The sequence below is a fragment of the Mustela erminea genome, chromosome 4 (genome assembly GCF_009829155.1).
Source record: "Mustela erminea isolate mMusErm1 chromosome 4, mMusErm1.Pri, whole genome shotgun sequence".
Lineage (NCBI taxonomy): Eukaryota > Metazoa > Chordata > Mammalia > Carnivora > Mustelidae > Mustela > Mustela erminea.
Window position 1 is genome coordinate 63,204,291 of NC_045617.1, and position 13,976 is coordinate 63,218,266.

At 45.8% G+C, this 13,976-nt stretch overlaps 1 protein-coding gene across 1 annotated transcript in view; it reads left to right on the forward strand.

The window, feature by feature from the left end:
- The first annotated feature begins 2,213 nt into the window (after nt 1-2,213).
- The window catches only part of NHSL1 (NHS like 1), a 229,637-nt gene continuing 217,874 nt past the window's right edge, over nt 2,214-13,976 (forward strand). Inside the window, exon 1 of the mRNA XM_032339387.1 lies at nt 2,214-2,448. The gene's annotated coding sequence lies outside the window, so the exon portion shown is untranslated. The remainder of the gene's footprint in view (nt 2,449-13,976) is intronic.

Below are 13,976 nucleotides of genomic sequence, written 5' to 3' on the forward strand. Positions count from 1 at the left end.
AATAAATTAAAAAAAAAATCTTAAAAAAAAAAAAACAACCTTGAGTTGTATACTTTATAGGTGAATTGTATGGTATGTAAATTTGAAATGCTATTTGTGGTCCATTGGACTGGGAGCCTCATGATGGCAGGGACTGAGCCTAAGGCATCTCTAGCCAATGCCTCAACAAATACTTCCTGAGGAGACACATTTGTATACTGTACCTCACATTTATACAGTGCTTCATAAATTTCCATGCATTTTTTTTCCCCAGAGAGCAGCAGTCCCTTTGTGCCTCATAACAACTCCGAAGGTGGTCAGAGTGGGTGATTATGAGACTGTTATTCGCCCATATTATGAAAAATTATGAAAATGATCAACAGGGGAAAGATCTCAAAACATTTCTGCTACTAAATTTTATCTCAAGATGCCGTCTCTCAGGCCTGTTTGTCTCGCATCGTATCTCCCAGAGAGAAGAATGCACTTTGTGCTCTGATAGACTGGTTCCCAAACTGCAACCCAACAGCAAGCAGTTCCTGTCACTTGTGGGGCCGGAACCAAAGAACCGAGATTCCTGTTTTGAGCACAGTGATGAGACCAGCAGGATTTTAGCTTTAGGATTTTGGACTCAGTCTTCTCAAATACTTCTAACCATAAGGTTTGAGTCGGTGTCCCACAGCCATCATGTCATTAGCAGTTAATTTATAAGCACATTCCAGGCTTAATTCAGGCTTCTCAGTTCTGGTCCCCTCTTCCACTCCCCATACCCCACCACCCCGCCATGCTTGAGAGAATAAACTCAAATTGCACACATTTCAGCCAGAACCTTTCCAGTTGGAGCATAGAAGCCACCTTACTATGCAAAACTCAGAAAAGAAGCCCTGAATGGTTTTATCCAATTGGGACGCGGACTTCTAGTCGCCTACAGAAACCCCCTGGCCACTGTGCGATTTCACGATGCTCTCCTTTAGGTCCACCCAAGTGGCCAGAAGCCTTGGCTGACTTCCAAGGTGGGGCTGGGAGACCCTCTGAGGCCCCGGGGCGTTCCCTGAGCGGCGGGGCGTGCTCCACTCCCGGCCGCCGCGGCAGGAGCGCAGGTGAGCAGCCCAGCGGGGTTCGCCGCGCAGTCCCCGGCGCCTCCGCCTCCGCGGCGCCCGCGCTGCGCTCCACCCCTCTCCGCGCCGGGCCCCGGGGGCGGGCGAGGGCTCGGCGCAAACACCCGTGGGCTTTGGAGGGGAGTGGGGTGGCGGTGTGGGAGCCCCCAAACTGCTTGGTTCTGGCGGCCGCGGCCCGCAGCGCGGAGACGCGGGGCCGCCACCTCCCCTCAGGCGCTGGGCGCGGCGGCCGCGAGAGCCGCAGGTGGTTCCCCAGGCCGGCCCTTTTCTCCTCCCCCTTTCCTTTCTTTCGCCTCCCCTCCCTCTCGCCCGGTGTCGGCGGCACTTCCCCCGCTTCCTCCTCCCTCTCCAATCGGGAGGGAGGGAAGGAGCCGCCGGCTCTTTCCTGCCTCCCTGCAAACTTGAGCGGGACTCCCGTCTCCACTCGCCACCGCGGCCACCGCGCCCCGCGCCCGGGAGCTGCTCCTCGAACTTCCTCTCGGCGCGCGGCCGGGCACTCCGGCGGTGGGAGGACTCCTCTGGGCGCCAGGCAGCCGCGGCTCCGACCCTCGGAGCCCTTCCCCGCGGCTGCCCGGTCTCTTTTGCCTCGCCGCCCTACCACCCGCCCGCCCGCGCGTCCGTCGGTCCGTCCTTCCTGCCCGCCTCGCCTCCGCCCCGCGGCAGGAGCCACCAGGCTGCCCCGCGGCGCCCCGCCGCAGCCCGGACTTTCCTTTGTGTTGGATGCGCACTCGCGCCCCGCGCCGACGAGGGGCGGACTGAGGGCTGCGCTCGCCCCGGGCGGCCCGCCGCGCCGCCAGCCCGCGCCCTCGCTCCGCCGCCCCCCGCCATGCCCTTCCACCAGAGGACCGTGGAGCCCGCGCGGCTGCGCCGGCCCGAAGCGGCCGGGGCCGCGGGCGCGCCGCTCTTCCGCTCACTGGAGCAGGTCAGCTCGCACGCCCTGGTCTGCCTGCTGGCGCAGCTCGCCGACCTGTCGCGCTGCGCGGGGGACATCTTCGGCGAGCTCGAGGGCCAGGCGTTGGCGCTGGGCCGCCGCACCGCCGCGCTGCACCGCCGCCTCGACGCCCTGCACGCCGCCGTCGCGCGCCTCGACCACCGCCGAGTGAAAATCCGTGAGTGGCCGGCGGGCCGGGGGAGGGGAACGAGGCGGGGAGGTGCCGGGCCAGCTGCTCCCTCCCGCCCCCTGGCGGTCTCGGGTGGGCTCTCGGGCCGCTGCGCGGAGTCGGGACCCCCAGCACCCCTGCACCCCAGCACCCCGCTAGCGTCGGCTTCTCGGGCGGGCACGGCCTGACCCTGGACGGGGCTGCGGCGCAGGTGGCAGGAGGAGCGGCGCTCTTCGGCTCTCGGATTCCCGGAGGTTCTTGGCCGCTTTGGGACGAGTGGGCGCGTGATGTGGGAATTGGGCTGGCCCGTCCCTCTGTCAGGTCCATCTCTGTGTGGGAGGCTGAGAGGAGACCCGGGGGCGCTGTACACAGAGGAGGAGCCAAGGTCGTGGGAAAGGGTCAGGGGAAGGTAGTCTGTTCGAGAAGCCAGGGTACGATATAGATATGGATATAGATGATTACAGTTCTTGAGACTCCGGCAGGATCTGTAAAAATCTCTGGGGATCTCAGAGAGCTTTGAGGCTGCTTGTCACCTTTCAGAACCGCGTAAGGCGCTCTTACCTGCAAACAAAAGTGTGTAGACTTTTAGTTAGAGTGTGTGTACATGTGAGTGCGTGCGCGCGCGCGCGTGTGTTATTTTACCTACCGTCCCCCCCCCCCCCGCCAGTTCTTTGTGATTCACAGGACCTTGACCTTGAGCTCAGACTTTCAGTCCCATTCATCTTTGTCTGACCTAGTCCAACCCTGAAAATCAAGTCTGTGTCCTGACGGAGTGATCTCTCCAGCACCCATTTCATTTCAGCAGCTTGACGAGCTCCAGTGAAAGAAGTAACTGGAATTTCCTGCTGGCCTAAAGCAGAGAAACTTTCCGTATGATGCTTGTGTGGTTTCTCCCCGTTTTAGTACATGGACTTGGTCATGTACTAAAGTGTACATGATTCTAAGTGTAAAGAATTCTAAGTGTAAAGAATAAATTGGAGATGGTTGATGGATTGCAGGATGTGAGGGGAGGTGTTGGTGAACACACGCCTAGATTTCCGCAGCTCTGAATGAAAGACTGTCTCTCAAATAGCTGGTTTGTCATTTTTTTTCCTCTTGCTAGAAAAACTTAGCTACATTTTCCTTACCTTAAAACCGGAAGTGTTCAAGTTTTCAGTACCTTAATACTGGTGAGATTACTTGGATCTTTCTCCACGTTGTGAAGTTACCATGTGATGACTTTACATTTTATATGTTTCATTGTGTTGTCAACAGGTCCTGGTACATTGTGGACAGTTCCCAACTGGGGAGGGCTTACTCCTCTCCCACCAAAAAATGAGAGGGGGAAAAAATCAAGGTGGTCTCACAAAGTTGTTGGACAGAATATATCTACTGACTGTGAATAATTACCTGTGCATCAGGATATACTGTCTTAGTGGAATGTCATAGCCCTCTTGGTGATGCTTCGTTGCTTCTGTGTTTTTTTTTTTTTTTTTTAATGTGGAGTGAGTATGTGGGTGAACGAGAATTTCACCCTTGAGGAATGACGTGATGAGGCAGATCCGACTGGTAGGTGAACTGATCTTTTGTGGGAGTTAAAAAAGGAGTTGGCCTGAAGGTCAAGAACTCCTTCTGTTGCTAGTTATGTTTTGCATGTAAGCATTACTTTTTTTTTCTTTGTGTACATACACACCAAATTAATGGCCAAAACTAAAACTGTGCAGATGTCCTAAATTAACTAAAATTGACTGATATAACTCTTTTTAAAACTTTTCACAAGTTTGTTTGAACCTTAAATAGCTTTGATTTTATACCAGAAAACCCTGGCTCATCATTTTTTTTTTTTTTTTATGATTGAGAAAGAAGGCTTTTATTGAATGTAATTATGGGTGAGAGTAGAAGCGCACATCCAGAGAAGGAAGCCAAACTGTAAACACATTAGTTTTTGTGGTTTTTTCACCTTCATGCACTTCATGTTTTTATTGTTAAAAGCAGTGAAACACCTGTGCATTCATTTTACTTAGCTTCTATTAGGATTTAAGAAAAACAACAACTGCCTTAAACTTTGTTCCTGAGGGAAAGCTACATTTTGAAATCATCTTGGTACCTTTGTAGGCAGGCCTTCTGAGTAACATAATCCATTAGAATGGACACGTAGATTTTTAGGCGTGGAGTTGACTGAGAAGGCCATCTACTTCATTACCTTAGCAAGAGAGGAAATTGAGTCCTAGACAGCTGAAGTGATTATGTGGTGGACTCCTGGCACAGCCAGGCCTTCTCATTGGCTCACCTGCTTGTCCCACTGGGTATATGCTTTACTTTTAGGATCGCATGGGACATAGGAACAAAGCTTAGTACATTCCTCAAATAGTCCAAAGGATAACTATGACTGTTAATTTCATTCGTCTTGTCAGATAAACCTTTTAATGAGTCTCCCAAGGAGCAAGTAGCAGAACAGAACAGTTTATCAGAAGCCGACTACAGCGGGAGATGATGCGTATTTCCTTGCCTTATGGGTTGCTACTATAATTAAGGGTGTGAGTGCAGCTGTTTTAAAAACATATAGACTTTATCTTTGTAACAGAGAAACATTTTAGTGCTGTGGGCAGTGATTCTAAGACATATTTCATCAAGTTTGCCATTCCTCAAAATCTCGTAGGTTGTTACCTGACATATCCAACATAACTTTTTGTAATAGGTTGGGGAGAAGGTACCTTACTTTTTCTCCTACTTACTCTTTTTATTTTTTAAATTTTTAAAAATTTTAAAATGTAAGTTCAATTAATTAACATACAGTGTATTATTAGTTTCAGAGGTAGAATTTAATGATTCATCAGTCTTATAGAACACCCAGTGTTCATTACATCATGTGCCCTCCTTAATGTCCCTCATCCAGTTATCCCAGCCCCCTACCCTTCTTCCCTCTAACAACCCTCAATTTGTTTCCTATGATTAAGAGTCTTTTATGGTTTGTCTCCCTCTCTGATTTCATCTTTATTTTTCCTTACCTTCCCCTTTGTTCTTCTGTTTGTTTCTTAAATTTCACATATGAATGAGTTCATATGATAATTGTATTTCTCTGATTGACTATTTTGCTTAGCTTAATACCCTCTAGTTCCATCTACATTGTTGCAAATGGCAAGATTTCATTTTTTGATGGCTGAGTAGTATTCCATTGTGTGTGTATGTGTGTGTGTTTGTATATTATCTTCTATATCCATTCATCTGTTGATGGACATCTGGGTTCTTTCCATAGTTTGGCTATTATGGACGTTGCTGCTATAAACATTGGGGTGCAGGTGCCCCTTTGGGTCACTACATTTGTATCTTCGGGGTAAATACCCAGTGGTACAATTGCTGGGTCTCTCCTGCTTATCCTGAAAGACTTCCCAATGCTTTCCCGACATCCCTAGGTTGGAAGGAGTCCTTTTATAGCATCTATTATGGTCGTCCAGTGTATCTATCCTACATTGACCAGCATGGGCACAAATTGTATTTTCACTTCTACTCCCCTCTACTACATAGCAAAGTGATTGAGGTCCAGTGTGGCTGTATCTTTATTTTTCCAAAGCTCCAAACAGTGCCTAGAATGGGATAACTCAGTAGATATTTGAACTGAACCAGTGTTTGGTTTCTTAGTGCTCAGTGTCTGGAAGAGTAACTAAGAAGTCTTCCGGAGGGACTGTAATACTGACTGCTACAAACTATGTGAACAAGACAGTAGCATTAAAAACAAATGAAACAGTAAACTTTCTACCTTTTTAAGGTTTTGTGCTGAACCACTATTATGCTGTTTTCTCTAAAAGTCAGACTTCATTAATTTTGCTGTAAGTGCTTATTGAAAGGAGTAACAGTAGCTAGAAATGTGGATAGTTATCTTTCAGCCCTGTAAGCAATCAGATTTTTCTATGCAGAAATCAATAGACACTGAACTTAATAGCCTCTTTCATTATCAAGCCCCATGTGATTTTAATCTTTTTATAATTAATCACACTACACTTGTGGAGTGCTTTTATGACTGAGAAAATGTTTTTCATATTTGTTATTTGACTGGAAATTTTGTGAGGTAGGATGGTCAGGTTGCATTTATATCCATTTCATAGACAAAGAAATGGAAGTTCTGGAACTAGTAGGTATATGTTAGATCAACATGGATTTCTGATTTCTTCACCTTAACAGTATTTCCTGGGTGAATATGAAGTGTAATTGTGGAATACGGAAGGGGAAAAGAGATTCTTGTTGGCTTTTCTTCTTATAGGTCCAGAGAAGCAGAAGGTTTCCCCCCCCTTAGACTGTAAAAATGTTCCAAGTTCAGGGAGCTTTGCTGTGTTGCAACAAGGGCAGCGGGCCCTGTTTGCATCTAGTGTGTGTGAACTCCCATGGAGTTGGTGTGGTTCTCAGCCTGGTGAGATTTTTGTGATGGCCTTGATAGCGTACAGTTTTTATGGGAGAGATGAATGGTGTTGCAGATAGTTGGCGGATGGAAAGACTGGATAGACACCGTCTTTGCATAAACAAGTTACGAGCTTCTGTGGTGTCTGCGTTGGGCAGATGCTATAGCCTGAAACTGTCTGGATGCTGCTCTAGGTGTCTCGCTGCCTTGTCCTACATCCCAACAGACTGCCCCTTAACCCGACCAGAGGGTGGGTTGTCCTGATGCCAGAATATCTTTGCTTCTTCCTCAGAATGAACCTTTTATACAAGGTGCTTGTCAGAGTTCTAAGGACGGAGAGTGGAGGCTTCACTGCACTTCTAAGAACAGGGCGTATGGTGGTTTTTGTACCTGCCTGCCCATCTTCTGGTAAAATGTTTGTATTGCTGGTGAAATTGACCTAAGACTTGCTTTCATTGAAACATGCTACTTGTTAGGGAGGGTGTTGGTATAGGAATGTGGTCTCCACCCACCTCTAATCCCTGAAGGGCCCCTAAATGTATTGACAGAAACTGAGGGGAGCTGAGCAGCCAGATTGCACCTCAGGTTAAGGAGGCTCTATAAGGTGAGGCAGTGTTTTCTGTACTTGCCTGACAATGAGAATTGTCTAGCACTCTTGTGGGAGTTACAGATTTCCAGAGCCTTCCAAAGCCCTACTGAGCCAGAGCCTCCAGTATGTTTAACAGATGCTGCTGTTTACTTGGAGGACTCGAGAACTGATATAGGAAAGTTCATTGGATTGAGAGCTGGGAGACTCGAATCTGGCTTCATCTCTGCGGTTCTCTATTGCAGGTCTTGACCCATATACTCGGCACCTGTAGGCCTCAGTTTCCTTATCTGTAAAATAGAGACTTTGTCTGAAATAACCTTTACTGGCCTTTGCAGTTTTGGCATTTTGTGATTCTAACGAGGGATTGCTATTTGATAGTACTGCAGATGACCTTGCAAATAGGACTTTGATCAGAAATCCCTCTCTGATTCTTAAGAGTAGGGATTTAAAAAGTTTTTTTTGTGTGTGTCTGAAATAAACTCTTCTTGACTATAGGGACTCTTTCAAATCATGGTTCACTCACATGGAGGGCATGGAGCTTCATGTCCGGAGGGAATGGGGGCTCATAGCTTCCTCCTCAACTTTAAAAAATGCTGACTATCATTATAGAAAGAGAATTCTTGTTTAAATGCATTTGCCATATGTCAGATTTCTAAAAGAGAGGTTTTGTTCTGTTTTGTTTTAATTTATGAAGGTGTACTGTTTAAGCCAAAACATCAATTTATTCTTTGACTCTTGGGCGTAATACAATTATCTGGTTCAAAAAGCTACCTTCATTTATGTTGGAATGTTATTCTAGCAATAATTTAATATTCCTCTATATTAGAGGAAAAGCCAATATTAAAATTTTATCTGTGTGTATTGTTTTAGGATTGGGACTAGCAAATGAAAAATATTTTAAAAACGGAAGATAGGGGCGCCTGGGTGGCTCAGTGGGTTAAAGCCTCTGCCTTCGGCTCAGGTCATGATCTCAGGGTCCTGGGATCGAGCCCCACATCGGGCTCTCTGCTCAGCGGGGAGCCTGCTTCCTCCTCTCTCTCTGCTTGCTTGTGCTCTCTCTTTCTCAAATAACTGAATAAATAAAATCTTTAAAAAAAAAAAAAATAAAAACGGAAGATAGTTAATATAGTTGAGATTTTTAGTATTTTGCAACAAAATTCAGAAAATGAAGCAGTGTTTTTTCCTCTGGCTATTATTTTAATGTCTTAAAAAAATCAAGTTTTGGGGCGCCTGCGTGGCTCAGTGGGTTAGGCCTCTGCCTTCAGCTTGGGTCATGATCTCTGGTCCTGGGATCGAGCCCCCCATTGGGCTCTCTGCTCAGCGGGGAGCCTGCTACCCACACTCTTCTGTGCCTGCCTCTCTGCCTACTTGTGATCTCTGTCAAATAAATAAATAAATCTTAAAAAAAAAATCAAGTTTTAAGTATAAGATAAAATAATTTATACTTAACTGGGCACCTGGCGATTTTTTAAACCATTTAACTATGTTTCTCCTCAAATTGGCTTTTATTCTGGAATGAATTATTTCTGCAGGATTTGCTGTTCAAAAGCAAGAGGCTGGTGCTGATGGTATTATCTCCACACATTACCTTTGAGGTCTACAATTCTCAAAACGCGCACCTTAACAGTGCCTTGGACAAATGTAGCAGATTGGTTGGAGCTTTGGTTTCTGCATGTGGGCTCTTCTGAGCCAAGGCCCTGGAGGTCCCAGCCTCAGTCCCTTTCCTTGTGGATTAAATGACATGTCTGTGAAAGCATTTAGCACCCCTCAAACAATGACATTACTGATAACCACCATCTATGCAGTGGCAGTAGTGCAATTCCAATTTCTGGCATTAGAGTGACTTTTTGGTGCCCGAGAATGCCAACAGCAGCTGTTGGAACATTTGCTATTGGCTGAACTCTTGAATACAGGAGTCTCCCCTTATCCGCTGGCCAGGATGAGGGGTGGGCAGTGTTCTAGTACCTATGGTGGATGCCTGAATCTGTGGATGGTACCAAACCCTTTGTATACGATGTTTGTTTCTGACGCAGTGTTAGGCTGCTATTGAACTTCTGAAGAGGGGTCCGAAGGAGGATCGTCTGCTTCTGAACCGTGGTCACTGGGAGTAACTGAGACCATGGAAAGCTGAACTACAGGTCAGGGGGTCAACTGTAGGTACAATAGCTCCACAAGGTGGACATTGTTATTCTCTCTTTCTTTGATGGGTGACGCAGTTAAGGCACACATAGTCACTTACCCACGTCCCTAGCTAGTAAGGGATGGAGCTGGGGTCTGAACTAAGGCAGGCTTGTCTCCAGATTGGCCTAACCAATCTGCGGTGCTGTCTCTATTTAAATGATGACATTATGTACTGGGTGAGGAAAACCGACCCCAAGAAGATGGGCAAAAGCCTGTCACATAGCTGAGGGAGACAGCTCCTGGCTTTCCAGCTTTTCCTTCTCTTTTTGTTTTGAAACCTCTCAAACTGCTAGTGGATAGCCAGGAAATCTGAGACCTGATCCAAAGGACTTCGCACGGTGCCTGGTGCATCGCTAACATATATCTAACATTTCCTGTTGTTGTGTGGGGGGCCGAGAAGGCCGAGTTAGTGTCTGTGTGCACATTGATGTCCACGTATTACCGGGTGGCCCAGTCCATGTGGGCCGCTCCATTGAAACCCACACGGTGAAAACTGACCAAGTTAGAGGGGACCTTGTGTCGGCGAGAAACACAATTCGAAAACCAGGAAGTTCGGCCCAGGGATCTTAAAGTATATGTGGTTCTTGACAGCAGCATTCAAGGGCTGTTCTTTCTCTTTTCTTCCTAGGCGGTGGGGGTTGGGGCTTGGGCGAGCAAGCCCACCTCTTGGGACCTTTATGTATATGTCCTCTTTCTCAGAGCCCTGGTCACCCCCATTTCCTCCTATCAGAGGAACTGTATACCTGGCTTAGCTCCCACTTTCGTTTCCTAGACGTAAAAGCTCCCCCTTTTACCTCAGTTGCACAGGAAGCTCCCGAGCCTCCGTCTGCACCTACTCCTATCTGATTTCACGTTCCCACTCCGACCTTGAGAGGCCCAGCTCAGACCTCAGCTCTCCCTGGGCACCTTGGAACCCATGTTAGCCCATGTTAGCACTGTTTCATTCCTCTCCTGTTCTCCACACTTTCTGAATCATCACATACACCAGGGGCTTGTTTAAAAACGGATTCCCGGAGATCCTGGAGATTTTGAGTCATCCAGTCTGGGATGAGGCCAGGAGGAACACGCCCAGCCAACAAGAACCCCCAGGTGATTCTGATTAACCCAGTTTTGGAAATACCAGTCTCTGTTGTGTGTTAGGAATCTGGTTCATGGAGGGTGGCAGGATTTTCTTCCATTCATGAAATGTATTTTGGGTTATTCTGCTAGTGCTGAGTTGTGAGGATTACAAGATGAATACAGTTTCATGTGGGTGATCAGATATGTAAATAAATATTAAGGAATAAAGTTAACCATCATTTATAACATTATTTCTATAAGAAAATCTATTCTGAATTCTGAATTGCCCATTTCAATTGGATTTTTAGAAAATCTCTAACTTAGAAGACCTGCCTGTAAGCATGTGGGACAATGGCTCTTCCTCACATACAAAATACTGATTTTAAATTTCAGAGCATATTTTGCTTACAAACTGTATTCTGAGAAAGAAATATAAACCTTCTAGAATACGAGTTCTTTTCCTTGTGCGTTGGTGGATTTTACTTTTCTTAGTAATGCTTTATTTTGACTTATTCTTCTGATTCGTTTTACAAGGAACTTCTATGTAGAAAAGTAACATCTTGCTTTGGGAGGACAGGCAACTGTTTCAGGTTATTCCTGCAGGGATGTCCTCTGTTACACTTTCCTCTTTTCCCTGTTCCTTTTCTGATTAAAAGCTGGTAAAGATGTTATCAGTAATATATATAGGGAACTGTGTGGTAACGGGCTGGTTTAAATTGTAGTAACACATGGTAAAATAGAATGGGGGCTTTCTACATGATAATATTAGCCATCTGATAAAATGTTCTGAGAACGGAGAGACCACCATGTGTAGCAGAGGAAATTGAATTAAGCAGATGCTATGCTGTGCAGAAATCAAATTATGCCCGATTCTCCTGGCATCTGAGAGCTACTTCTGAGGAGAACTGTGGTTTCCCAGCTCGTGGTCTGGCTGCTGCGACCATCACTGAGGCAAGGGCACTGTCCCTGCTCTTTCAGGATTTTCCAGTCGTACTCCTTAGCTGGCTCCGGGCATGGCAGGCCCAGAAGATGCAGGCGGCGAGACGCAACAGCCAGTATTCTTTTTTTTTTTTTTTAAAGATTTTATTTATTTATTTGACAGACAGAGATCACAAGTAGGCAGAGAAGCAGGTAGAGAGAGAGGAGGAAGCAGGCTCCCTGCTGAGCAGAGAGCCCGATGTGGGGCTCGATCCCAGACCCTGGAATCATGACCTGAGCCGAAGGCAGAGGCTTTAACCCACTGAGCCACCCAGACGCCCCAACAGCCAGTATTCTTTACCTCTACATTAGACGAGGGACAGGGTTGCTGGAAAATCATGATGCAGCCCGGTCATCTTAAATTTTCATTTAGTTTATTGAGCAGGCCATACATTTACCTTCTTGGAAAAAACGGATACAGAAAACTATGCAGTCTCAGTTCTTCTGCCCCCTCTCTGCTTTGTCATCCCTTCCCACTAGAATAATCACTTTTATTCGTTTCTCCCTGTTCTTCCAGAGTTTCTTTATGCAAGTATGAAAAATAATTATTTCATGTTATTTTCCTTCCATTTACCATACGCATAATTTTGGGATTATCCTGTTGCTGCTCTTTATTTGTATACATAATCCAAATTGATTATTTTAATTGTTTTTTCTGTGTCTTGTAGCCAGTTTCTATTTGTGAAATTGTACTACTTTTTTTTTTTAAGAGTTTATTTCTTTATTTTGAGAGACAGAGTGCATGTGCACAAAAGCACGGGGAGGGGCAGAGGGAGAAGGAGAATCTCAAGAGGACGCTGAGCCTCGTGGAGCCAGGTGAAGCCTAACTCTCGTGACCCAGCTCACCACCAGAGTGGAAACCAAGACTCAGAACCTCAGCTGACTGAGCCACCCAGGCCCCAAAATTGCAGTTCTTTTTTGTCAGAAAAATGCAGTTGATTTGGTAAAAATAAGATTAATTAACATTGAAATGTACTGTTAATTTAAGCTCTTTCTTATTTTTTTGTATTGCTAATGCTTTGATTTTAGATATATTTTAAATAGGAGCTTCTCAAGAGGTGATTAATCTTTTCCTGTATTAAGAAAGACAAAGTGGGTGCCTGGGTAGCTCAGTTGATTAAGCATCTGCCTTCAGCTCAGTCATGGTCCCGGAGTCCCAGGAGAGAACCCTGCATCAGGCTCCTTGCTGGGGGGGGGGGAGAGTGGGGGGGTTCAGAGTCTCCCTCTGGCCCTCACCCCACACGTGCTATCTGTCGTGCTCTCTCTCTCTCTCTCAAATAAAATCTTAAAAAGAAAGAAAGAAAGAAAAAGGGAGGAGGCTTCTGTGAAATGTCTGTAACAACATGGTATAGGTTGAGTTATTTAAAGTGGGCACTTTCTGCCTTCTCTCTGGATATCCTGCATGCTGAATGTGAATTACTTCCTGGCTCAGGAAGGGACTACTACCAAGATAGAGCTGCATTTGAATTTCTGTGTGGAATGTTTTACTCTGACATAGTGATTTCATTTGCTAAATAAATGCAATTGGTCATGAAGTTGGCTTCGGATTTTTATTTCACTGGGTTGGTTCTAACTACCTTGCCTGTAGAGGCCAGTAGAGAGTGACATTGTCAGACATGTGAGGGAAGCAGCTATGGTCATTTGAATTATTTTTTCCCATTTGTTAACCTGCTTAAGACCAGAGGTTTGTACTGAATTAGTATAGGAAATGAGTAATTAAAGCATTATTTATGAATGTAACCTCAAAAATGTAACACATTCTCCCTTGTAGTTTTGTGTAAATAAAAGTACATTAAAAAACTTTAGCTCGGGGCACCTGAGTGGCTTAGTTGTTAAGTGTCTGCCTTCGGCTCAGGTCATGATCCCCAGGTCATGGGATCAAGCCCCACATCGGGTTTCCTGCTAGGTTGGAAGCCTGCTTCTTCCTCTTCCACTCCCCTACTTGTGTTCCCCGTCTCTCGCTGTGTCTCTGTCAAATAAATAAATAAAAATCTTAAAAAAAAAAAAAAAAAGCCTTTAACTCCTATGGGGCTCCTGGGTGGCATAGTCAGTTAAGCACCGACTCTTGGTTTGGGCTCAGGTCATGATCTCAGGGTTGTGGGATCCAGCCCTGTGGGGGGCTCCGTGTGGAGTGTCCTAACTTCCTCTCTCTCCTCCCTCTGCCCTTCCCTGTCACACATTCTCTCAAAATAATAAATCAATCTTAAAAAAAAAAAAGCTTTAACTCTTAGAAGTATGTCATAAAATAATTCTGATTTATAATATTAATGTATATTATCATAAAGTTCAAACCTTTAAAATGCAGAATATACAGAGAAGTATCACAGCCCAGAGAGTGTTGAATTCCTCCCTTTTTGCTCATATATCTGTATGAATCTGTATGAATGACTCTATAGCAACAGATGACATTTTTTTTTTTTTTAACAGAACATAGGGCGTCACTCTCTATAAATAGTTTTTGTGTCCTGAGTTTTTAAACTTAGGTTATATTGTGAGAATTTCCCCCAGGTCATAGACAACCAGAGACTGTTTTAAAGAGGAGAGGCATCGGGAGGCATGTTTCTGAAGATCTCTTACTTCGCACTGGCTCCCCAGTGAAGTCC